We start from the raw sequence: 27527 nt of genomic DNA, 5'->3' as shown, positions 1-27527 counted from the left end.
TCAGTGCCATGGTGAGGCCAATGGGAAACCGATTGTACACAATGTTTTATCATAGAGAACTTTGAGTCAAAAAATAAGGGGTTGGATTCTCTGGTATTTTCCATTGCGCAGGCAGCCCGGAGATTTCCCAACAGTGTGGGGCTGCTCAATTTGGGAAACCTCATTGGCTGGCTGGTAAGCCAGAGAATCCCGGAGGCGAGGTTCTATTGTGGCGGGACGGAGAATCCCACCCCAGCTAAAGAATCAATTTCTGACTTTCCACAAAATGTAATCTACAGCATTTTTGGATGTGCACAATGTTTTATCATAGAGAACTTTGAGTCAAAAAATAAGGGGTTGGATTCTCTGGTATTTTCCATTGCGCAGGCAGCCCGGAGATTTCCCAACAGTGTGGGGCTGCTCAATTTGGGAAACCTCATTGGCTGGCTGGTAAGCCAGAGAATCCCGGAGGCGAGGTTCTATTGTGGCGGGACGGAGAATCCCACCCCAGCTAAAGAATCAATTTCTGACTTTCCACAAAATGTAATCTACAGCATTTTTGGATGTGCAGGCAAGAATTTTACAATGAGGGGAAATTATTATTTTCCATTCACTATCTTCATATAAGGAGCATATATATGAGCACCACAATGTCGCACTGAGGAAGGCAGTGGAGTGTGCAAGTGCTTGCCCTTGTCAGTTTGATAGAGTGAAGATGTTGAAAGAGATAATGGAAACTTTCTGTTCAGTGAGGACCAGAATAAAGAAACTATTTCTGGTCATTCATCAGCATTGATTTCTATGATGCCTGAGGCTGGGATCAGACTCTCTCAGTCTGTGAGAAGGAATGTGTTGAAAATGTATTGGAATTTTTTATATTAACTCTTATAGCTTGATGTAGTTTATCCTTTTGATTCACTGAATAACCACTGCCCTGCTGAATATCACAAAGATAATGATAAGATATTAATGTCAGAAATTCCATTTGCGGCACTCAGTTTTCATGTATGTTCATGTAGTACTTGATGTTACTGCTATATATTGGGAAAATTAAAGAGTATTTCTTTTCAACATATTTTTCCAAGTTTATATTTTTCTGTTTATACTTCCCTGACATACATCATTTTCTAAATGAAAAAGTAAACAGACAGGATTCTTTAAGCATATTGCTTCTGCTGCTTTTGAAAACTTTGTTCGGAGGGCATGAGAATATTGTGAGTTGACTTGCTCTCTCATTTTTTCCCTCATTGATTTCACTAGGGGCTGGTTTAGCTCACAAGGCTAAATCGCTGGCTTTTAAAGCAGACCAAGCAGGCCAGCAGCACGGTTCAATTCCCGTACCAGCCTCCCCGGACAGGCGCCAGAATGTGGCGACTAGGGGCTTTTCACAGTAACTTCATTGAAGCCTACTCGTGACAATAAGCAATTTTCATTTTTTCATTTCATTTAGATACTTCCAATCTTCATGCTACAAAATGCCAATAACAGACATGATTTTAGTATATTCATATTGCATCATGGTGGCTGAGTAAGAGGTGGCCCAATTGGGGATAAATAATCAACATTTATTTAAAAAGTAATTTACAAGATGTGGATGTCATTGGCTAGTTCAGCATTTATTGCCCATCCCCAATTGCCCTTGAAACGGTGGTAGTGAGCTGCTTCTTGTTCCACTGCATTCCCTGTGATATTGACATAGTGACAATGCTGTTAGGGAGGACGTTGCAGTATTTTGACCCCTGACAGGGAAGAAATAATAGATTTCCTCGTCAGAATGGTGAGTGACTTGGAGGGAATGTCCAGTTGGTGGTGTTCCAATGTGGCTACTGCTCTTTGTACTTCTAGATGGCCGCATTCGTGGGTTTGGAGGGTCCTGCCTAAGGAGCCTTGGTGAGTTCATGAAGTGCATCTTGTAGGCCGTTTTTCCCCCCCTTTTTTTCCAATATATTTTATTGCAAACGTGTATAAGCATCCCGGGAAACATGCTTTCCAACAGTCAACTGTACATTTTGGACAACATTTTCCCCTTTTTCACCCCCTTTCCCCCGCAATGAACAACTCCTCAAACACGGTCACGGATATCCCCCATCTTGTCTCAGACCCCTCTGCTGAGCCCCTTACCTCATATTTTATCTTTTCCAGCTTAGGGAGTAATACAGGTCACCCAACCAGGCCGCTACCCTCCGTGGCAATGCCGACCGCCACTCCAGCAAGAATTGTCGCCGGGCAATCATAGAGTGGCGAAGGCCACAACATCAGCCTTCCTCCTCTCCATGAGCTCCGGCTCCTCCATAACCCCAAATATCGCCACCAAAGATTCCGGGTCCACCTCCTCTCCCAATATCCTTGCTAGGGCCGTGAACACTCCCGCCCAGAATCTCTCCAACTTTCCACAGCCCCAGAACATATGGTCGTGATTTGCTGGTCCTTGACCTCACTTCTCATACTCATCAGCCACTCCCTGGAAGAACCGACTCATTCTTGACCGAGACATACGTACCGTGTGTACGACTTTGTATCAGGCTCATCCTTACGCACGAGGAGGTCACGTTTACCGTACGCAGTGCCTCACTCCAGACTCTCCAATTAATCTCCCCTCCCAATTCCCTTCCCAATTTTCCTTGACCTTCACCACCTGCTCACCTTCCTGCTCTCCCAACCACCTGTATATATATGTATATATATATCACCAATTCTGCCCTCCCTTCCACATCCGGAAGCAGCAATCGCTCCAGCAGGGTCTACCTCGGCAACCTAGGGAACTCCTTCCAAACCTTACGCTTCATATGGTGCCAGGTCCGCAAGAACTTGTCACAGGTGTCGCACCGTCCCCTTGTTGAGGTGGAGCCTCCCATGGCGCACACTGTCCATCAACTTTTTGAATGACCATTACGCCTGTACACCTTGGGCAGTCGTGAGCCTTCCCCTCTTGGTCCCTCCCTGGCCTGATGCGCGGCTGGGTCCTCAGGATGTGTCGGGGGGGGGGGGGGGGGGGGGGGGGGGGGGGGCAATGGCTCTGCACATGTGTCATTGCTTCGAGCCTTTGTCAAAGCTGCTGCCGCCGTCTTCTCCGGAGTCTGGCCATCTGACCTGCCAGCTGCACCTCTCGGAGAAGTTCCCCAGGGCCCAAGATATCATCCATACTGTGTAATCTCTGTAAGGAATTGGGAGAGGGTGTGAAACTGACAACCAATGGTGTCTTCCACCCTGAGACCTTCCATATCCCCCATTGCTCCCCCCAATCGACTGCCTTACAACATGCCTTGCCCATGGACACTAGACTCCACACTCTTTATCCCAGACACCTGAACGTAATGTTACCTGGACTGGGCACAGGTCCCCTCCTCAGTGCACTCGCCTGTGCTCACTGAACTGCGATTGCCAATTCCCAATTAGCAATAACCTTCAGACGCACGCCAGAGGCCTCCACCATCAGTGGGAGTTCTGGGTGGTCAGTGGGGCAGGTGGGCTGTGGCTGGGGATGCCCCAGATCGGGCCCACGTGGTGCAGGGGTTGGAAAGGTGGACCCGCTAGTGCTGAGATGCCCATCCCCAGCCGATGCCATGGATGCCCATATAGATAAAGGTAGAGCAGTTGATGTCGTCTACATGGATTTTAGTAAGGCATTTGATAAGGTTCCCCATGGTCGGCGTATGAAGAAAGTAAGGAGATGTGGGATAGAGGGAAATTTGGCCAATTGTATTGGTGGAGATAGTAACTGGCTATCACATAGAAGACAGAGGGTGGTGGTGGATGGAAAATGTTCAGACTGCAGACCAGTTACCAGCGGTGTACCACAGGGATCAGTGCTGGGTCTTCTGCTATTTGTGATTTTTATCAATGATTTGGAGGAGGGGGCTGAAGGGTGGGTCAGTAAATTTGCTGATGACACCAAGATTGGTGGAGTAGTGGATGAGGTGGAGGGCTGTTATAGGCTGAAACGTGACATTGATAGGATGCAGAGCTGGGCCAAAAAATGGCAGATGGAGTTTAAACCTGATCAGTGCGAGGTGATTCATTTTGGTAGAAAATATTTGAATGCGGATTACAGGGTCAATGGCAATGTGGAGGAACAGAGAGATCTTGGGGTTCATGTCCACAGATCTCTGAAGGTTGCCACTCAAGTGGATAGAGTCGTGAAGAAGGCCTATAGTGTGTTAGCGTTTATTAACATTGGGCTTGCGTTTAAGAGCCGCGGAGTTATGCTGCAACTGTACATGACCCTTGTGAGACCACATTTGGAGTATTGTGTGCAGTTCTGGTAACCTCACTATAGGAAGGAGGTGGAAACATTGGAAAGGGTGCAAAGGAGATTTACCAGGATACTGCCTGGTTTGCAGGATAGGTCTTATGAGGAAAGCTTGAGGGAGCTCGGGCTTTTCTCTTTGGAGTGGAGGTGGATAAGAGGCGACTTAATGGAGGTTTATACGATGATGAGGGGGATAGATAGAGTGGACGTTCAGAGACTATTTTCTCGGATGGATGTAGTTGTTACAAGGGGGCATAAGAACAAAGATCAGGGTGGGAGACATAGGAGGGATGTCCGAGGTAGGTTCTTTACTCAGAGAGTGGTTAGGGTGTGGAATGCACTGCCTGCTGTGATAGTGGAGACGGACACTTTAGGAACTTTCAAGCGGTTATTGGATAGCACATGGAGCACACCAGAATGACAGGGAGTGGGATAGCTTGATCTTGGTTTCAGACAATGCTCGGCAGAACATCGAGGCCGAAGGGCCTGTTCTGTGCTGTACTGTTCCATGTTCTATGTTAGACAGGGATTTCCAGGATGTTGAGCCAGTGACAATGAAAGAACGATATATTTCAAAGACACTTGAATGAATGGGTACAGCTTCAACAATAGGTCGGGGTACAGTAGCATAATAGTTATGTTACTGGATCTGTGATCCAAAAGTCTGGACTACTGACCTTGAGAAATGAGTTCAAGTTCCACCAGGACTTTGGGGAATTTAAATTCAGTTATTTAGATAAAGCTTGTATGAATAATTACATTCAATTATTGGATTGTTATAAAATACCATCTGGTTCACTGATGTTATTTTAGGATAGAAATCTTCCTTCCTTTTCCGGTCTGGCCTATATGTGACTTCAGAGGCACAGCAATTTGCAAACCACTCAGTTGTATTTAATAAATTGACCCATCACCACGATGCCAAGCATAATTAGGACGAGCTATAAATGCTGACCTTGCCAGTGATACCCGTGAATGAATAAAAACAAAACTCAAATCTGACACTTTCCAGAACAAAGCAGTTTGTTTGATTGTTGGCTTCCAATCTATCATCTTAAATGTACACTCCCTTCATCACCAGTGCATCATGAGCTGCACCACATAAGAATACAGGTCACCCACCATCCTCTCCTAGAAACACAACACCGAGAGTTGGAAATAAGTTGTTCCTTTATTACTGTTGTTTCAAAATGCTAGGACTCCCACAAGGGGAAACAACCTCTCAGCTTTTACTGTCAAGCACCCTGAGAATCCGATGGGTGAGATTCAGCGACCCCATTGCCTGCAGTGAGGAGCCGGGCACAACAGGTGAATCGCGTGAGAACCCCAAATCACAATCAGCACCGAGCTGATCGCAAATCACCCGACTTGCTCCACCCGGTGCAATCTGGATCTAGCCCACACTGATCTTGCCCAAACAATCTGGATCTTGCCCACACTGATTTTGCCCACACAATCTGGATCTTGCCCACACTGGCCGAAGTACAGATCTGCATATTTAAATGAGCCATTCGGCCATTTAAATACCTGGCTATTCACTCGCCGCAGGGGAGTCAATGGCTGCAGCTGGGAGACCTTGCCAGTGTGCTATTTAGTACTGCTCCTCACAAACATGAACCAGGCATAATTGCACCTATGGGGGGGGGGTCTCACAAGACATTGAATACTCCTGGGGTGGTCGGGGATAGAGTAGGATTACTGACTCCAATAACTGATTATTCAGTTCACCACTGTCCCATTAGCTGTTTACAGCAGTGATGCAAACAAATGACAGCAACCATGTGGGCGGCACTGTAGCACAGTAGTTAGCACTGCTCCCTCACAGTGCCAGGGACCCGTGTTCAATTCTGTCCTTGGTAACTGTCTGTGTGGAGTTTGCATGTTCTGGGTGAGTTTCCTCCTGGTGCTCCGGTTTCTTCCCACAGTCCAAAGATGTGCAGGTTAGGTGGATTGGCCATATTAAAAATTGCCCCTTAGTGTCCAAAGATGTGCAGGTTAGATTGGGTTATCGGGTAACAGGGATGGGGTGGGGAAGTGGGGTTAGGTAGGGTGCTCTTTCAGAGGGTCGGTGCAGACTTCGTATGGTTCTGCCAGTTTAACCCAACAGTTACTCTGAAAGTTAGAAGGAAAGAATCACTTCTAACTCCAGAGTAACTATTAAAAAAAAACTAGACCCAGCCTCGAACGGGACACCCCCACACATGCAATCCCACAGGGGACCCATCCCACACCATCCCACCAGCTGTTCTTATTTGTAGTTGGAGCAGGGAGGAGGCAAGAAAAAATGGCGATCTGTAATGGTTATGAAACCACTAAGATGTTTCCATGAAGGACAAAACGACATCAATGTTATTCAGTTTATTAAGTGACTTTCAGATAAGGCTTGCCCACAAGGTTCTCCCACCAAGTACTGAAATATTTCCCAATTATTGTGCACAGATCTTTTGACTCCAGAGAATTTTCCAGTCCTGAGAGAACAATCCTCCGACAACTAAAAAATTAAACACCTTTTCCACATTAATTTGTTGTTGGGTGTTCTCCCTCCTGCTCATTTGGGGATTTCATTTCAGCCTATCCTTTTTTCTTTATTAATTGAGATTAGAATTTACACTGAGCTTTCCAAGATAGTGCAAACCAATACTTTAGAACCAGAGTGAATTTTAAAGCGATTTACTTTGAAGTTACTTCAGTAATGATTGTGCCCTTAAGCAATGGAAGACTTTCAAACAACACTTAGGGCTTGCAGACGTCTTTCACAATTGACAGCACTTCAAATGCTATCTTTGTCAGCACCTGTCCGCACTCCAGGTTTACTGTACACTGTCTCATGAAGTTCTGACCTTATGCATTCACAGTGCAATTCATCGTTGTAGTTACATGATATTACTTAAAGAAGCTATGCAGAAACATAAATGATCATGCTAAAGATGTCAATAGACCTCATTTGTTATCTTGTCTGCCAGCTCCAAATGTTAGTATTTATTGCAGCACTGGTCAGCCTGTTTCCACTATATCATTTAGTGTACAGCCAATCTCTAATGAATCCTTTGTGTAAAATGTACAGTATATTCTCAAGACTCATAGAGTCCCTCACATAGAAAAATATAGAGCATAACTATCAGGCAGTATAGGTTAAAAGTACCCGAAAGTTGAATAATGTCCCAGATCTTGCGGTCTCAACAGCAGCAAACCCTGAGACTTTAATCACTGTTGATGAATACAACGGCATTGAAACCTCCGAGGAGCCGACTGATACTTAATCTGAAAGTTGTGGTGCACTTCATGAAAGGGTACCTATAGACCACAAGATGTAGGAGCTGAAGTGGGCCATTCAGTCCATTGAGTCTGCTGTTCCATTTAGTGAGATCATGACTGATACTATGATTTAATAATATTATAATACTCCTCCCACTTATTGTTGGACGTTTAGCTGCTGTTGTATAAAGAACAAAGAACAAAGAAAATTACAGCACAGGAACAGGCCCTTCGGCCCTCCCAGCCTGCCCCGATCCAGATCCTTTAACTAAACCTGTCTCCTATTTTCCAAGGTCTACTTCCCGCTGTTCCCGCCCATTCATATACCTGTCTAGATGCTTCTTAAATGATGCTATCATGCCCGCCTCTACCACATCCGCTGGTAAAGCGTTCCAGGCACCCACCACCCTCTGCGTAAAAAACTTTCCACGCACATCTCCCTTAAACTTTCCCCCTCTCACCTTGAAATCGTGACCCCTTGTAACTGACACCCCCACTCTTGGGAAAAGCTTGTTGCTATCCACCCTATCCATACCTCTCATAATTTTGTAGACCTCAATCAGGTCCCCCCTCAACCTCCGTCTTTCCAACGAAAACAATCCTAATCTACTCAACCTTTCTTCATAGCTAGCACCATCCATACCATGCAACATCCGGGTGAACCTACTCTGCACCCTCTCCAAGGCATCCACATCCTTCTGGTAATGTGGCGACCAGAACTGCACGCAGTATTCCAAATGTGGCCGAACCAAAGTCCTATATAACTGTAACATGACCTGCCAACTCTTGTACTCAATACCCCGTCCGATGAAGGCAAGCATGCTGTATGCCTTCTTGACCACTCTATCAACCTGCATTGCCACCTTCAGGGTACAATGGACCTGAACTCCCAGATCTCTCTGTACATCAATATTCCCCAGGATCCTTCCATTGACCATCTAGTCCGCTCTTGAATTTGATCTTCCAAAATGCATCACCTTGCATTTGCCTGGATTGAACTCCAGCTGCCATTTCTCTGCCCGACTCTCCAATCTATCTATATTTTGTTGTATTCTCTGACAGTCCTCCTCGCTATCTGCAACTCCACCAATCTTAGTATCATCTGCAAACTTGCTAATCAGACCAACTATACCTTCCTCCAGGTAATTTATGTAGATCACAAACAACAGTGGTCCGAGCACGGATCCCTGTGGAACACCACTAGTTACCCTTCTCCATTTTGAGACACTCCCTTCCACCACTACTCTCTGTCTCCTGTTGCCCAGCCAGTTGTTTATCCATCTAGCTAGTATACCCTGAACCCCATGCGACTTCACTTTTTCCATCAACCTGCCATGGGAAACCTTATCAAACGCCTTACTAAAGTCCATGTATACGACATTTACAGCCCTTCCCTCATCAATTAACTTTGTCACTTCCTCAAAGAATTCTATTAGGTTTGTAAGACATGACCTTCCCTGCACAAAACCATGCTGGCTATCACTGATAAGTCTATTTTCTTCCAGATGTGAATATATCCTATCCCTCAGTATCTTCTCCAACAGTTTGCCTACCACTGACGTCAAGCTCACAGGTCTATAATTCCCTGGATTACCCATGCTACCCTTCTTAAACAAAGGGACAACATTAGCAATTCTCCAGTCCTCCGGGATCTCACCCGTGCTCAAGGATGCTGCAAAGATATCTGTTAAGGCCCCAGCTATTTCGACCCTCGCTTCCCTCAGTAACCTGGGATAGATCCCATCCGGTCCTGGGGACTTGTCCACCTTAATGTCTTTTAGAATACCCAAAACCTCCCCCTTCTGTATGACAACTTGACCGAGAGTATTTAAACATCCATCCCTAGCCTCAACATCCGTCTTGTCCCTCTCCTTTGTGAATACCGATGCAAAGTATTCATTAAGAATCTCACCCATTTCCTCTGAGTCCACGCATAAATTCCCTCTTTTGTCTTTAAGTGGACCAACCCTTTCTCTAGTTACCCTCTTGGCTCCTTTTCCACAAACACCTTTAATTTACTTCAACAGACTCTGCACAAAACTCTAACATCGCTTCACCAAACACAAAGGCCACCTGAAGCCTCTTTACATATCAGTGTCAATTATTGGATACTTAACATAAATGAGACAACTAATTAGACTGTCTCTTAACCTATTACGTAACAGAGAAAAAAAATAATTAGGTGAAAACAAAATTACAAAAAACATACATGCAATTTCCCTCTTCTCTTTTTTTTCATTTCCTTTTGAGAAAAAAAACAGTCACAGTAACAGGCACCCTTCATTAACAATATCCAAACGTTTCTGTGAGCTAGCCCCTCTTATTGTGAAACAGTCTGACAGTTGATAGCTACTGTCGGCCCATTTAAATTTTGCTATTTCCCCTCCGTCCAACATCTGCTTCAAACTTGCGATGTCTATCCTTAACCTTTGTTTCATTTACACTTTTTGTGGAGTGCACGTTTTCCCACAGGGATTTATTGTCAATGTGACATTCAATAGGTATATTACCCAAAACCCCTAATCCCAAAATTTCTATCAATATCTGAGATAGATAAAAGACCATATCCACCGCCTCTACAAGGCTTAACGTCTCAGCAGCCAAAGTGCTTTTGACCACTCTCCTTATTTTCTTTGTTTACCACACAACAGGGCAACATTTGCCATTGTTCCCGAAAAGGAAAATTATAAAACCTCCTGCGCTGGAAACCCCATCACATAAATTTGAATAGGACGCATTACTATAAACTATGCATTTCAAGCGCCTAAGGTCACCTAAAACTGGGACCCTCAGAACACACTCGTGCAGTTTTAGTTTGACCAGTGCTTTATTTGCTCTTATTATGTCTTCCACTTTCGGATCATTCATTTTTGTACTCAACTCTAAGACATCAAAACTCACGTCCTGTCTCGTCTGTCAACCGAACCAATTCAGTTACCCAATTAAACTTTGCAGTTGCTCTTTTTCCATCTTTGAAACCATTGCGTCTTTTTGTGAAACCCGGCCATGACTAATTGCTATTGGGCTGATGCTTTCCAAATAAGATTGCTGATGCAAAGTTGCCCCTAACTTAGTCTGTCCGATTTCCAGTCCAATATATTTAAGTGCACCGGAAGCCTGACTTCCAACCCTGAATTCTTTCCTCAAACCAGAGATTACAATGGCTTTGAAATCACTAGTCCCACCTAACAAAAAATCATCAACATGTATGATAAAGATGCCAGAAATATTTCCTTTATAGTGCCAGTAAAACATTGCCGGATCTGCTTTCAACTGGCAACAGCCTAACTTTAACAAAACTGACCTTACCAAAAAGTACCAGACTCTAGACGCATCATTCAATCCATATACAAATTTGTTCAACCTCCAGAGTACCCCTTCTGTCTTAGCTGCTTATTTTGGAGGATGGAGAAAAATGTTTCCCTTTTATATCTTTTATGTCTATAGATTTGCATTCCCATGCCTTTGTGGCTAATAGAGCCAAGGCGATCTTTAAAATAATCTTTCCTTAAATCCTGATCTTCTAAGTTTTCTTCAAAACCCCTTGCCACAAGCTTGGCCTTTTCCTTATAAATTCCATCCGGAAGAACCTTTTCCGTGCAAATCCATCTGTGGGATAGAGCTCTTTGTCCCCTATTTAGTACTTCCGGATATACCCCAAATTCACTCCAACTATGGAGTTCTTGCTGTTTGGTATCTTTGATAACATTTTCAACTAAATTATTGGAAGCCACCAAAATCGCACGTGCATGTAGGCTTCTACCCCAATTAGTATTTACAGTCTTACTCAAGCTCCGAGGTTTTGATAAACTACATCCCCTCTCCCGTTTGGTATCTCATTCTGTACTACTACTGCTTGATCTTTCCCTTCTGCTGTGGAATGTCCTTTCAGTTCTTTGAAGTTCTCGACCTTTTCCTGTGGACCTGTTCACTAGCCGATGTACTATCTGAACTGGCACTGTGTTTCTGTGCCCTCCATTTTTGAATTCCGAATCCACTGTCTTGACTCCCTCTCCTGAATGCTGTACATTCAACCAATGTTTATACTTTCTAGTGGTCTTCCCTGCTCTACTAATAACAGTTGCATCCTTACATTGACTAGACCCTTCAGGCAAGTATGTCACTTTTGTAACAACTTTTGGCAGTTGTCCTTTTGGAAAAATGACCTGCTCTAATTCATCAGAAGTGTTGTGTTCCTCTACAGAAACCCCTGTCTATATCAGTCAGCTGGTCCTCATAGTTCTGTAACACGTGCGTACCAGATGACTCTGGTTCCTCGTCATGTCTGTCTGCTCTGTCTAAATTTGAAAATTTGTAATCTGTACCCATTATCCTTGATGAATGTACCCTAACAGTTTGATTGCCATGTTGCAAAATAATTGTTTTTACATCTATGCCTATGATCTTCCCTGGGCCTTTCCATTCATTAAAATGTCTCTCTTATAGTACACTATGCCTGCTTGCTGAAAACCGATATCTGATGGCCGTACATTATGTCTTAAAACTCTGCAAATTTTTTCAGAGATCTCTGCTTCCAAAAAAGCTTTTCTACTGCCATGTAATGCATTTAAATGCTCAACAAAGGCAGAGCTAATTGTAGTTCCTTGCCAAGCTGAAGGCTGGTCATCTAAAATGGACACAATGTTAGGATTTCTACCAAACACTAATTGATAGGGACTATAGCCCCCAACCATTTGCAATGAATTATTTGCACGAACCGCCCACGCTGAAGCTGAATTTAACTTGCAGTTTGGTCTCTCTGCCAAAATATTCTGGAGCATGTCATCTGTTACCACATGGTTTCTTTCACACACACCATTACTAAATGGGCTTTCCGCAGCCATATTCATAACTGTGATAGTCACATTTTCACACATATCCCTGAATTTATCATTAGCAAATTACTAAATGGGCTTTCCGCAGCCATATTCATAACTGTGATAGTCACATTTTCACACATATCCCTGAACTTATCATTAGCAAATTCTCCCCATTGTCCATAAGGAATTTTGCAGGTGGGCCCATTCCTGTCCCTATCCATTTTTCCACGATTTGACCCAGAATTACTCTCTTTTCTTTACTTCATACAATCATTGATTGACTAAATCTGGTTGCTAAATCTACAAAATGCAAAATAAATATATTATTGGCTTTATCCCAGATCTTAAGGTCCATGGCCACAATGTCATTAAAATCCCTGGCCCAAGGTAGGGTTACTATTGGTCATGCTGGTGTCCTTCTCTACTTCCTACAAACTTCACAGCGATCACTAACCTGTTCTATCAGTTTCGTATAGTCTTCATCCCTTACCCCTGCATCCATTAATAATTTTTTCAGCTTCTGAGTAGACGGATGCACAAATTGCCTTTGCAGTTGTAATACAGTAATCTTTTTATCAGCTAAAGTCCCATTTTCAACTGCCATTAACACATCCTTAACAACTGTACTTGAAATATTATTTGTCAGTAATGGAATACAATAGTGTCCTGACTGTAAATTGAAAGTCCACCGTCTTTCCATAATCTGTTGCCTTATCCTGTTCCACATCCAGTTTCATGTGTGCTTTCTTCATCGACTGCCTGCCCAGAAGCAAAGGTATCTCACTTGATACAACATCTGTGCTAATGAAATGATTCACTCCGGCAATATTGCAAGGGATCACCACTGTTTTCAGCGATTTCAGGGTATTATCATCTGCCATTCATTGTGATCATGTCTGATCATCATGTTCAACAATTTGATCTTGCCTTCCCTCCCATATCCCTTGATTCCTTTAACCCAAAGAGCAATATCCTGTTCCTTCCTGAAAGTACACAACATTTTCACCTCAATTACTTTCTCATTCCATTTTCATTTAATTTTATTTGTTCAAGAAGGGGAGTAGAGACAACCCCGGTAACTATAGACCAGTGAGCCTTACTTCTGTTGTGGGCAAAGTCTTGGAAAGGTTTATAAGAGATAGGATGTATAATCATCTGGAAAGGAATAATTTGATCAGAGATGGTCAACATGGTTTTGTGAAGGGTAGGTTGTGCCTCACAAACTTTATTGAGTTCTTTGAGAAGGTGAACAAACAGGTGGATGAGGGTAAAGCAGTTGATGTGGTGTATATGGATTTCAGTAAAGCATTTGGTAAGGTTCCCCATGGTAGGCTATTGCAGAAAATACGGAGGCATGGGATTCAGGATGATTTAACAGTTCCGATCAGAAATTGGCTAGCTGTAAGAAGACAGAGGGCGGTGCTAGGGGACACACAATTTCCTCCCTAGCCTCCCACAATGTCCTTGGATACATTTCATCAGGTCCTGGGGATTTATCTACCTTGATATGCTTTATGACTTCCAGAACCTCCTACTCTGTAACATGTACAATCTTCAAGACATCTCTATTTATTTCCTCAAGTTCCGAAACATCCATGCCTTTCTCAACAGTAAATACTGATGAGAAGTATCCATTTAGAATCTCACCTATCTCTTGTGGATCTGCATATAGATGACCTTGTAGATCCTTAAGAGGCCCGACTCTCTCCCTAGTTACTCTTTTGCCCTTTATGTATTTGTAGAAGCTCTTTGGATTCACCTTTGACTTATCTGCCAAAGCAATCTCATGTCCCCTTTTTGCTCTCCTGATTTCTCTCTGAACACTACTCCGACAATCTGTATATTCTTCAAGGGATCCACTTGATCCTTGCTGCCTGTGCATGCAGGGCAGCACGGCAGCACAGTGGTTAGCACAGTTGGTTCACAGCTCCAAGGTCCCAGGTTCGATTCCCGGCTTGGGTCACTGTCTGTGCGGAGTCTGCACGTTCTCTCCATGACTGCGTGGGTTTCCTCCGGGTGCTCTGGTTTCCTCCCACAATCCAATGATGTGCACGTTAGGTGGATTGGCTATGCTAAATTGCCCTGAGTGTCCAAAAAAGGTTATGTGGGGTTATTGGGGTAGGAAAGAGGTGTAGGAATACGATGGAGGTGTGGGCTTAGGTAGGGTGCTCTTTCCAAGGGCCGGTGCAGACTTGATGGGCCGAATGGCCTCCTTCTGCACTGTAAATTCTATGATTCTATGATATGCCTCCTATTTCTTTTTGACCAAAGCCTCAATATCCCGAGCCAACCAGGGTTTCCTACTTCTACCAGCCTTGCTCTTTACTCTAAAAGGAGTGTGCTTACCTTGAACCCTGGTTCACACACTTTTGAAAGCCTCCCACTTACCAGCCACCCCTTTGCCTGCCAACAGACTCCCCCAATCAACTTTTGAAATTGGCGTTGCCCGAATTTAGAATGTTAAATTTTGGGCCAGAATCCAGCTAAGAAGATTGTGCAGTGCTGGTGCAAGGAGACAGAATTGCTCTTACGTGACTGCTTACAGACAGTGGACTGGTCCATATTTAAGAACTCAGTGACTAACTTAAATGAGTATGCCACCACCGTCACAGACTTCATCAACAAATGTGTGGGCGACTGCGTGACAAAGAAAGCAGTACGTACATTCCCCAACCGGAAACCATGGCTCAACCGCGTGATTGACTCCCTACTTGTCGTATTCAATATTTTCCCCGCGTTTGTCTGTGATAGAGAAATTCAAACAGCATTCATTAGGTAAGCAAAACTGAACTTTATTTACTAATTAGAACTGCTAGCAGTAATGGCAGAGACTTGAAGTCGGAAAGCAGTCAAGTACAAACTGCTGAGTCCGTCCCAAATCTGCGGTATTACAGAAGAATAAGGCGATTTTTATACATTATAGGATCAAGATAACATGAATACAACTTGGTCAGGAATTTAATCGAAAGTAAAACATAAGTAATAATCGTTACAATGGCGTCACCTTGCTGACCTTTAGGGGAATGGAGTTTCATATCATTATCTTGTCTTTGTTTTAAGAAAGGGACAAATTTGTTTACGAACAGGAAGAGACAGTTTTTCAGCTTGGTATTTATTGAGACTGCTTCTAGGTTCATGACGAACAAGCCTTATCTAGAATTTCAGAGTCACCCAGTTCTCAGGTCATGTTGACCTCGGCTGTATCTGTGTATTTTGTATCTGTGCCTTAGGTTTAAATTCAATTGTACCAAGAAGACTTGATTGGTTTTCCCATCATGCCATTATTTGCTTCACACAATATCGCATACTGAAGGACAGATCTGAGGCGTTCAAGGCAGACGACCCTGTCCTATACAAGAAATCCAGGTACGACCTCCGCAAAGCCATTCGAGATGCCAAGAGAGAATATCAAACTAAGCTAGAGTCACAGACAGACTCTCGGCGGTTGTGGCAAGGACTAAACAACATAACGGACTGCAAAGCGAAACCAAGCAGTATCTCTGGCAGCAGCGCACCCCTCCCCGATGAACTTAATGCATTCTATGCTCGGTTCGAGCAGGTAACCAACAATCCACTGTCGAATGCCCCAGCAGCCCATAATTCACGCATACCCACCATCACAGTTTCCGAAGTCAGATCGGCCTTCCTGAAAGTGAACCCACGGAAGGCGACGGGCCCGGACGGGATCCCTGGTCGTGCACTCAGAGCCTGCGCATACCAGCTGGCAGAGGTATTCACAGACATCTTTAACCTATCCCTACTCCACTCCGAGGTCCCCACCTGCTTCAAGAAGACCACCATCATACCGGTACCAAAGAAGAACCAGGCAACATACCTCAGTGACTACCGCCCGGTGGCCTTGATGTCAGTTAAAGTGCTTCGAGAGGCTGATCATGAAGTGCATCACCTCCATACTCCCGGAACGCCTTGACCCACTTCAATTCGCATACCGTTGCAACCGGTCCACATCAGACGCCATTTCCCTGGCCCTACACTCATCCTTAGAGCATCTCGAAAACAAGGACTCCTACATCAGGCTCCTATTTATTGACTACAGCTCCGCCTTCAACACCATAATCCCAGCCAAGCTCATATCAAAGCTCCAAAATCTAGGACTTGGCTCTCCACTCTGCAACTGGATCCTTGACTTTCTGACCAACAGACCACAATCAGTAAGAATGAACACCAACACCTCCTCCACAATAGTCCTCAATACCGGTGCCCCGCAAGGCTGTGTACTTAGCCCCCTACTCTACTCCCTGCACACACACGACTGCGTGGCAAAACTTGGTTCCAACTCCATCTATAGGTTTGCTGACGATACAACCATAGTGGGCCGGATCTCGAATAACGACGGGTCCGAATACAGGAGGGAGATAGAGAACCTAGTGGAGTGGTGTAATGACAATAATCTCTCCCTCAATGCCAGCAAAACTAAAGAGCTGGTCATCGACTTCAGGAAGCAAAGTACTGTACACACCCCTGTCAGCATCAACGGGCCCGAGGTGGAGATGGTTAGCAGTTTCAAATTCCTAGGGGTGCACATCACCAAAAATCTGTCCTGGTCTACTCACGTCGACGCTATCACCAAGAAAGCACAACAGCGCCTATACTTCCTCAGGAAACTAAGGAAATTTGGCATGTCCACATTAACCCTTACCGACTTTTACAGATGCACTATAGAAAGCATCCTATCAGGCTGCATCACAGCCTGGTATGGCAACTGCTTGGCCCTGGACCGCAAGGAACTTCAGAGAGTCGTGAATACCGCCCAGTCCATCACACGAAACTGCCTCCCATCCATGGACTCCATCTACACCTCCCACTGCCAGGGGAAAGCGGGCAGCATAATCAAGGATCCCTCCGACCCGGCTTACTCACTTTTCCAACTTCTTCCATCGGGCAGGAGATACAGAAGTCTGAGAACACGCACGAACAGACTCAAAAACAGCTTCTTCCCCACTGTCACCAGACTCCTAAATGACCCTCTTATTGACTGACCTCATTAACACTACACCCTCTATGCTTCAACCGATGCCAATGCTTATGTATTTACATTGTATATCTTGTGTTGCCCTATTATCTATTCTCATGTATTTTCTTGTATTTTCTTGAATTTTGTTTAATTCCCTTTTCTTCCATGTACTGAATGATCTGTTGAGCTGCTTGCAGAAAAATACTTTTCATTGTACCTCGGTACACATGACAATAAACAAATCCAATCCAATCCAATCATTCTCCATAGCTATCTTAAAACTAATGGAATTATGGTCACTGGTCCCAAAGTGATCCTTCACTAACGCGTCTGTCACCTGCCCTTCCTTATTTCCCAAGCGGAGGTCAAATTTTGCCCCCTCGCAAGTCGGGCCATTCGCATAATGAATGAGAAATTCTTCTTGAATACACTCAACAAATTTCTCTCCAGCCAAGTCCCGAATGCTTTGGCTGTCCCAGTCAATGTTGGGAAAGTTAAAGTCCCCAACTATTGGGGAGCTACCCCTGGGGTGGTTGAAGGATAATATTGCGGATGCTGAAAATCTGAAAAAAAATCCAATAAGTGCTGGATAAAATTAACAGGCCTGGCAGAGTTATGGTCATATAGCTTCAAAAAGTGAACTCTCCACAGATGGTTTCGGGGCTGGTTTAGCTCACTGAGCTAAATCGCTGGCTTTTAAAGCAGACCAAGCAGGCCAGCAGCACGGTTCGATTCCCGTACCAGCCTCCCCGAACAGGCGCCGGAATGTGGTGACTAGGGGCTTTTCACAGTAACTTCATTGAAGCCTACTCGTGACAATAAGCGATTTTCATTTTTCAGATGCTACCAGACCTGCTGGGCTTATTCAGCATTTTCTGTTTTTACACCGCTGACCCTTGTTCTGCTATTAACAGATTCTGCTGTCTGACCTTTATGCCTCTATTACCACCTGCCTTAGTCTTTAACATTATCATTAAAATTCCCTTTGTCTTGTGTCCATGAGATCTTTGTCATATCTGCTGAGCCGCCCCTTATCCGTGACCTTCATTTTGCTCCACTTGCTGCACCAGCTTTCTTCAACAGTGGAGTCAGTGGCCCAGTGGTATTGTCACTTAATCAGTAATCAAGAGGTACTGCTCTGGTGTTCAAATCACACTACAGCACATGGAGAAATTTGAATTCAATTAAAAATCTGGAAGTAAATGATCATTAAACCATTGTCGATGGTTACAAAACCCCATCTGATTTGCTAATGTCCGCTTGGCCAGGAAATCTGAGATCCTTTCTGGTCGGCCTAGGCCTGACTCCAAATCCACAAGAATGTGGTTGACTCAACTGCCCCCTCACTAGAGGCTGGTTTAGCTCACTCAGCTAAATCGCTGGCTTTTAAAGCAGACCAAGCACGCCAGCAGCACGGTTCCATTCCCGTACCAGCCTCCCCGGACAGGTGCCGGAATGTGGCGACTAGGCGCTTTTCACAGTGACTTCATTGAAGCCTATTCGTGACAATAAGCAATTTTCATTTTCATTTCATGGGCAATAGATGCTGGCCCAGCCAGTGATGCCCATGAATTAATGAAATAAGTATAAGACCCATCACATTTATACCAATCTCCAGTTCTGAAGGAGAGTTGGCCAAACTCAAAATGTTAACTCTGGGCACGATTCAGCAACCACATGATGCCAGGCGCGGATCGGGATGCAACGGGTAAATTGTGCATGTGTCCAGAACCAGGGGTCACAGTCTGAGGATTCAGGGTAAACCATTTTGGACTGCTACAGGGAGATATTTCTTCACACAAAGAGTGGTGAGCCTGTGGAATTCATTACCACAGGACGTAGTTGATGCTAAAACTTTGAATATATTCAAGAGGCGGCCAGATATTGCACTTGGGGAGAATGAGATCAAAGGCTATGGGGAGAAAGCAGGATTAGGCTATTGAGTTGGATGACCAGCCATGATTGTGATGAATGGCGGAGCAGGCTTGAAAGGCCAAAAGGCCTCCTCCTGCTCCTATCTTCTCTGTATTTATGTATGTATCTATCTACCTGCTGTATTTTGCTTTCATTGAAGTAAATAATCACTTATCGCCGGCCTCGTTTTCCTGAAATTATAGTTGCACTCATTCATACACCTTTTACATTTGTTCCCTACATTTTCTTTGCATTTGCTAGTACCCCATATTATTAAGCTCAGAACTGAGGAGGCCGTGGCATTGTAGTATTGCCATTGGACGAGTAATCCATAAACCCAGAGTAATGCTCAGGTTCAAACCCCACCACACTGGATGGTGAAATTTGAATTGAATGAAAATCTGAAATTAAAAGTCTAATAATGATCATGATTGTTGTAAAAACCCACCTGGTCACTAATGTCCATTATAGAAGGAAACCTGCCATCCTGACCTGGCATGGCCTGCATGTGACACAGCAATGTGGATCTAGAACATATAACATACAGTGCAGAAGGAGGCCATTCGGCCCATCAAGTCTGCACTGACCCACTTAAGGCCTTACTTCCACCCTATCCCCATTACCCAATAATCACTCCTAACCCCTTTTGGTCACTAAGGGCAATTTATCATGGCCAATCCATCTAACCTGCACGTCTTTGAATTGTGGGAGGAACCGGAGCATCCGGAGGAAATCCACGCAGACACGGGGAGAACGTGCAGACTCCGCACAGACAGTGATCCAGCAGGGAATCGAACCTGGGATCCGGCGCTGTGAAGCCACAGTGCTGTCCATTTGTGCTACCGTGCTGCCCTTGAAATGGCTTCACAAGCCACTCAGTTCAAGGGCAATTAGAGAAGGGAAAAAAATGATGCTCACATCCAATAAAACGTTTTTAAAAAGCCTGAATTCTTCAACTTTGCTGATGGATTCATTGCTGGGCATTATTTGCTTTATTAAGTTTCAGCATTTTTTGACAGCCCTGGTAAGCCATTTGGAGCACAGACCTCGGATTGCTTCTTGTTGTCAAGCAAATTGGACTGGGTTTATCATATCAGGGAACCAAACATTGTAAAATGGAAATCAGTTGCTTGCAATCACATTATCAGCTTCTATGTTTTAAGACAATTGGAAAAGTTTTCTAAAAAAATCCAATTACAGTTGGTAGAAATGATCTGCAAAGGAAACTATTTCAGGAAGTTTATGATTACTGTAAGGCAGAGTATCAAAACAAAATTTCTCTTCCACTCACTTCCTATGATCTACATGATTCTTCGGTCAGCCGTAAATGATGTTGTTACTGATATTTTTCTATATTTCTAAGTGTGGGCTGACAATCCATGTAAGATGTGTTTATTAGATTAGCTTTTGTATTCTGTTCAGCTGGTTGAACTCACTCCTTTCTATCTTTAAATCAAAGGTCATAATTCAAAACAGTTTCAATCTCGGTCATAACCAAGACAGATGACTTTGATTTCATAATGCTTCAAAAATGGGGTTGACAGCAGTTTATGCTGTCCACGGGCAAGGCGGTGAGCCAGTTGCAGTGCTCAAGGGGGGTATTTTCCGAATATGAGGAGAAGGCCAGCCATCTTTTAGCCCACCAGCTGAGCCGGCAGGCAGCTTCCCAGAAGATCATACATATTAGGGATTCGAGTGGCAGCTTGGCCTCCATCCTGGTGAAAGTTAATGCGGCTTTTGAGGCTTTCTACAAGTGCTGTGACAGGTCAGAGTTCCTAGAGGAGTTGGCCCGTTGAGCACTGAAGAGATATTAAAAGGTATTGATTGATGCAAGCAGGCAAAACTCCCAGCCTTAATGGGTTTCTTATTAAGTTCTATAAGAAATTTGCGGGTCAGTTGACTCCGTTGATGGTGCATATGTTCAATGATTCCTTGTCCCGAGGTTATTTGCCCGCCACACTTCCGCACACTTCTATTTCTCTCATACTGAAGTGGAGATACCTGCGTTGGACTGGGGTGAGCACAGTAAGAAGTCTTACAACACCAGGTTAAAGTCCAACAGGTTTGTTTCAAACACTAGCTTTCGGAGCACTGCTCCTTCCTCAGGTGAATGAAGAGGTATGTTCCAGAAACATATATACAGACAAATTCAAAGATGCAAAACAATGCTTAGAATGCGAGCATTTGCAGGTAATTAAGTCTTTACAGATCCAGAGATAGGGGTAACCCCAGGTTAATGTCGCATTACATTCATCCCCCACCATCTGGCCTGGGCTTGCAAAATCCTACCATACTAATACCTTGAGTTCAGGGTATTTTTATTGAATATCCCGCCCAGTGTATCTTCATACGCAGGTGTCTTGCTGCTTTATATTAAGGATCAAGTCTCCACTCTGGATGAAATAATGAAGCTACTGAGGAGCGTTGGCTCCTTCACGGGATACAAGATGAATCTGGAGAAGAACAAATTTTGGCAGCACGGTAGCACAAGTGGATAGCACTCTGCCTCACAGCACCAGGCTCCCAGGTTTGATTCCCCGCTGGGTCACTGTCTATGCTAAGTCTGCACATTCTCCCCGTGTCTGCGTGGGTTTCCTCCGGGTGCTTGGTGGATTGGCCATGATAAATTGCCCTTAGTGACCAAAAAGGTTAGATGGGGTTATTGGGTTACGGGGATAGGGTGGAAGTGAGTGCTTAAGTGGGTCGGTGCAGACCCGATGGGCAGAATGGCCTCCTTCTCCACTGTATGTTCTATGTTTTATGGTCTCAGGATACAAGACAGGGGAATACATCATCTCCTCTCTTGTTTGCTTTAGTAATTAAATACTTGGCCATTGTGTTGAGATCTTCCAGTAGGTGGAAAGAGATAAGACGGGGGGGAGGGGAGGGGGGGGGGGGGGGGCTGCATAGGCAGTTGGATTCTCCATTGGCAGGATTCTCCGTTTTGCCAGCAATGCACACATGCCTGCCGATTTCCCGATGGGGTGGGGGTGCCTACAATGGGAAACCCCATTGACCAGGTGCCAGGACGGAGGTTTCCACTGCCAGCGGGGGCACGCCGCAGAAAACGGGTGCAGCGGGACGGAGAATCCCACCCAGGGTGTCTTCACACACAGATGGCTTGCAACTTTATACTACGGATCAAGTCTCCACTCTGGATGAAATAATGAAGCTACTGAGGAGCGTTGGCTCCTTCACGGGGTACAAGATGAATCTGGAAAAGAACAAATATTTTCTGGTCAATCGTCTGGGAAGGGGAGCCAATCTGGGGGTGTTACCTTTTCATCCTGCCAGGCCTAGCTTCCATTATCTGGGTATCTGGGTGGCCCATAATTGGGCTCTGCTCCATAAATTGAACTATGCTAGTCTGGTGGGCAAGGTTAAGTCCGACTTGCAAAGGGGTTTGCCTTACCTTGTCCTTAGCGGCAGGGTCCAGACTATTCAAATGAATATCATCCCGAGGTTTTTATTACTTATTCAGTGTCTCCCCACTTATCTCTTGAAATATATTTTTTGTTCGGGTTAATAAGTTGGTAGCCTCCTTTTTTGGGTGGATAATACCTCAAAGATTCGTAGATGCCCAGTTTGCTTTTTTATTATTGGCAGCCAATATTGAGAAGGTGTTGGGATAGCTCAGTGATCCGAATCTCATATGGGGACAGATGAAATTGAGTTTGTGTCGGGGATTTAGTTGGTAATGGCCTTGCTGTCATTTTCTCTGATGGGGTATTCTTCAGAACTGGTGGTGGTGTCCACTCTAAGGATGTGAAAGCAATTTGGACAACATTATAAGCTGAGATCCATGTTGGCCCTGGCCCATATCTGTGATAACCACCTATTTGTGACGCCGAGTTGAGAATCGACATTTAGGTCAGGGGGTGAAGGGTGCTGGTGGAGCTGTCAGCTAAGTTTCAACTTTCTGGGACCAATTTTTTAAGATAGCTCCAAATTCGCAATTAATAATAATAATAATAATAATAATAATAATAATAATAATAATCTTGATTAGTGTCACAAGTAGGCTTATATTAGCACTGCAATGAAGTTACTGTGAAAAGCCCCCAGTCGCCTCACTCCAGCGCCTAGTTCAGGTACACAGAGGGCGAATTCAGAATGTCCAATTCACCTGACAAGCACGTCGTTTGGGACTTGTGGGAGGAAACCGGAGCACCCGGAGTAAACCCACGCAGACACGGGAAGATGTGCACACTCCACACAGACAGTGACCCAAGCTGGGAATAGAACCTGAGACCCTGGCGCTGTGAAGCAACAGTGCTAACCACTTTGCTACCGTGCCGCCCGGATGGCTCAGCCTGATCTAGCTTAAGGTATATAGGGCTCACCTAACTAAGACTAGGATGCGTGGTTTCTTTATGGGGGTTTATTAGCTTATCCCTAATTGTCCTTTGCCCCGTTCATAGCCCAGAGGCAAGTTCTGCTGGGTTAGAGGTCTTCAGTTCCGCCCAGCATCTTGGTCTGGTTGGGTGAACTCTTTCTATTTGGAGAAGGTCAAATACACTGTCAGGGGGTTGGTTGAGGGGTTGTAATTGAGATGGCAACCATTCATTTCTCCTTTAAAGAGTTAGTCACCGTCAGTTGTCGGGAGGGGATGGATTTTAGTTTATGGGTGGGGAGAAGGTTTATTCTTTTGGATGAGCTTCATATAGTTGGTTGGAATTTTCCAAATTGTATTGTGCAACACCTTTTTTGTTGCACGCTCGTTATAAATTTGTTATAAATGAAAATCTTCAATAAAAATATTTTTTAAAGAACAGTTCAGAGTTTGTTACTGTATTTGCATTGCTTTTCTATGTTATACCGTGTCCCTATTCTGCTATCAGTCTGCATCCCCTCTAGTTTAGAGGGGATGTTAACTAGTTAGCAAACTGGTTTAGATTCATCCCAATAGCACTAGCAAACCCGCCAGCCAGGATGTTAGTCCCGCTCTTGTTCAAATGTAAGCTGTCCCACGTGTACAGATCCCATCTCCCCCAAAAATGGTCCAAATGGTCCAGGAATCTAAAATTCTCCCTTGTGCACCCAATCTTAAGCAATGCATTCTTCTACTCTATTCTCCTATTCCTGTACTCAGTAGCATGTGGCACTGGGAGTAATCCAGAGATTACAACCCGAGAGGTCCTGCTCTTTAGTCTATTGCCTAACTCCCTGAATTCTTGATGCAAGACGCCATCCCTCTTTCTCCCCTATGTTATTGGTACCAACATGTACCGTGACCTTTGCCTATCACCCTCCTGTTCAGGATGCCCTGCAGCCGTTCAGTGACACCCCGGACCCTGGCACCAGGAAGGCAACACACCATCCTGGAGTCTTTTTCATGACCACAGAAGGGCCTATCTGTGTCCCTGATTGTGGAGTCCCCTATGACTCTTGATCTTCCGCACTTTGACTTGAAGGAAATGAGGCCTCAGGCCCAAAAGTGAATGTGACAAAATTTGAAGCCCAATATATTTAATTACTGCTAATGCATATATAGAAATATATTTTAACTGTTGCTGTGAATCTACAACATTAATCTTTGTTGCTAGAGGGCTCCAGTAGCATTGGATAGAAGAAATCAAATTCAAGAGTAGAATAAAGGAAGAAAGAAAGTAATTGCATGTATTAACATCTTTCAGGACAGGATGTGGGTGTCGCTGGCAAGGCCAACATTTATTGCTTATCCCTAATTGTCCCTGAATTGAGTGGCTGCCTCTTCAGAAAGCAGTTATGAATCAACCACATTGCTGAGTGTCTTGAGTCACATGTATTTGATTTGATTTGATTTGATTTGATTTATTGTCATTTGTACCGAAGTACAGTGAAAAGTATTTTTCTGCGGCCGAGAGAACATAGACAGTACGTACATAGTAGACAAAAAGAATAATCAACAGAGTATATTGACAAATGATACATCGAAAAACAGTGATTGGTTACAGTGCGGAACAAGGGGCCAAACAAAACAAATACATGAACAAGAGTAGAGTAGGGCATCATGAATAGTGTCTTACAGGTAACAGATCAGTCCGAGGGGGAGTCGTTGAGGAGTCTTCCAGCTGTGGGGAAGAAGCTGTTCCTGTGTCAGGATATACTGGTTTAGGGGATGGTTTAGCACAGGACTAAATTGCTGGCTTTTAAAGCAGACCAAGCCAGGCCAGCAGCACGATTCAATTCCCGTACCAGCCTCCCCGAACAGGGCCGAAATGTGGCGACTAGGGGCTTTTCACAGTAACTTCATTTGAAGCCTATTTGTGACAAGAAGCGATTTTCATTTCATTTCATTTCATATGCGGGTCTTCAGACTTCTGTACCTTCTGCCTGATGGAAGAAGGCAGTGTCTGAATGGGAGGGGTGGCTGATAATGCTGTCTGTCTTCCTGAGGCAGCGGGAGGTGTATACAGAATCAATGTGGAGGTGGCAAGCTTGTGTGATGTGTTGGGCTGAGTTCACCACACTCTACAGTTTCTTACAATCTTGGACCGAGTAGTTGCCATACCAGGCTGTGATGCAGCCGGATAGGATCCTCTCTATGGCACATCTGTAGAAGACCGTAGGTCAGACCGGGTAAAGACAGCAGATTTCCTTCCCCAAAGGGAATTTATGAACCAGATTGGATTTTTAAGACAATTGATAGTTTTAAGGTTACCGTTACCAAAATAAATACGCTTTCAGTTCCAGATTTTTATTAATTGACTTTAAATTCCACCAGCTGTCAGAGTGAGATTTGACCCAACGTCCCCAGAGCATTAGCCTGGACCTTTGAATTACTAGTCCAATGACATTACCACTTACACCATTGTCTTCAAATGGAAGATTGGAAGAATGGTAGGAAGAATGAGAAGAGGCAATAGAAAATATAAGACGCAAAATGCTAAGTGGTGCAGGAGCAGAGGGACTTGTGGGAAGATCACACACAGTGAACAAGGGGTTAAAGGTGGGGTGGGGCGGGGGTGGAGAACTAGCAACAGGGGCGGACCTGCATAGAGACTGAGCAAAGCTATTGAGAAGTTAAAGCAGGTACAGGGCTAGCCCAGAGACTTACCAAAAGCAGCAGTGGCAAAAGACCTGGCTCGAGCCTGAACATAGTGATCAAGGAGTTAAAAAGCAGGCTAGCTTTCACTCATGCTCCCCATTCATTTTTCTGGGCCCTCTGCTGCATGTGTAACCAGTCAGAAGCACATTTAGTTCTGGGCTACATACCATAACCATGGTGATGAGCAGGTAGCATGAAGATTATTTAAAATCCACATTTGTTTCAAAGTTTTGGCACTGTGTTTTAATTCACCTGCATATGCCTTTCTCTCTGAATGAAGCATACTTTGAAACTTTATTGTAATGCTGATTAATTTGATGAGACAAAATGTTTTTTAATCTTAAATTTGATAGATTTCTGATAATCCAGGTGTTGACCTTTTCTCATAAAAAAGACAATGTTCAATAAGAATATAATAATGTTTAGAAAACAAAAGACATTCAACCCATCAAATCTGCTCAATTTAGAAACTAATGAGCCTAGAAGTTGTTGTTCCCAATATTAGCAGACAAATTCATAACACATTCAGATGACATTTGTGATTTTATTGGAGACATTAGACTATTTAAAATAAACAGGAGATAACGTCTGCAAGACAAATCGTGGAAGGCTGATGTTTTTAGCTAGTTACATTGGTGACAGTAAATTCTAAGCTGATGTAGGGGTTGAGCAGATGCTACATGCTGCCTTACATTTAAAAAAAAACCTAAAATTGCAAAGAGAGATTTGTGTGCGACATTGTCAGGCCAAATTTCCCCAGTGTGAGAGTACATTGATTATCCTAAAATCTACATTCTGCTCATTAGATTATGGGGTGAATTTTATGGCCACTCTGCCAACACATTTGAAGGCAGGGGGCCTTGTAAAATAAAATGCATAGTTTGTCCTCCAATTTCCCACCCACTCTTGAACTGTCTCCCATAGAACATAGAACAGTACAGCACAGAACAGGCCCTTCGGCCCTCGATGTTGTGCCGAGCATTGTTGAGAAGTGGGTAAAGCATCAGACAATTGACCTGTCCTGTGCCTGTTAAGGCCCTCAAGTGACCAATTATTGCCCACATAAGAGCCTCATTGGGGCTGGTTTAGCACAGGGCTAAATAGCTGGCTTTTAAAGCAGACCAAGGCAGGCCAGCAAGGTTCAATTCCCATACCAGCCTCCCCGAACAGGTGCCGGAATGTGGGCGACTCGGGGCTTTTCACAGTAACTTCATTTGAAGCCTGCTTGTGACAATAAGTGATTTTCATTTCATTTTTTCATTTCATTTTCATTCCTCCTCTACCACAAGACCATGTACAGCGGGG

General features: G+C 44.3%; 1 protein-coding gene across 2 annotated transcripts in view; it reads left to right on the top strand.

The window, feature by feature from the left end:
• The window catches only part of cadm2b (cell adhesion molecule 2b), a 1840301-nt gene that overhangs the window by 224341 nt on the left and 1588433 nt on the right, over window positions 1-27527 (top strand). The gene's annotated exons all lie outside the window — the stretch shown is intronic.

Source organism: Scyliorhinus canicula, chromosome 7 (assembly GCF_902713615.1).
Source record: "Scyliorhinus canicula chromosome 7, sScyCan1.1, whole genome shotgun sequence".
NCBI lineage: Eukaryota > Metazoa > Chordata > Chondrichthyes > Carcharhiniformes > Scyliorhinidae > Scyliorhinus > Scyliorhinus canicula.
Note: the sequence above shows the minus strand (reverse complement) of the source record. Positions and strands in the feature narration are given on the sequence as shown.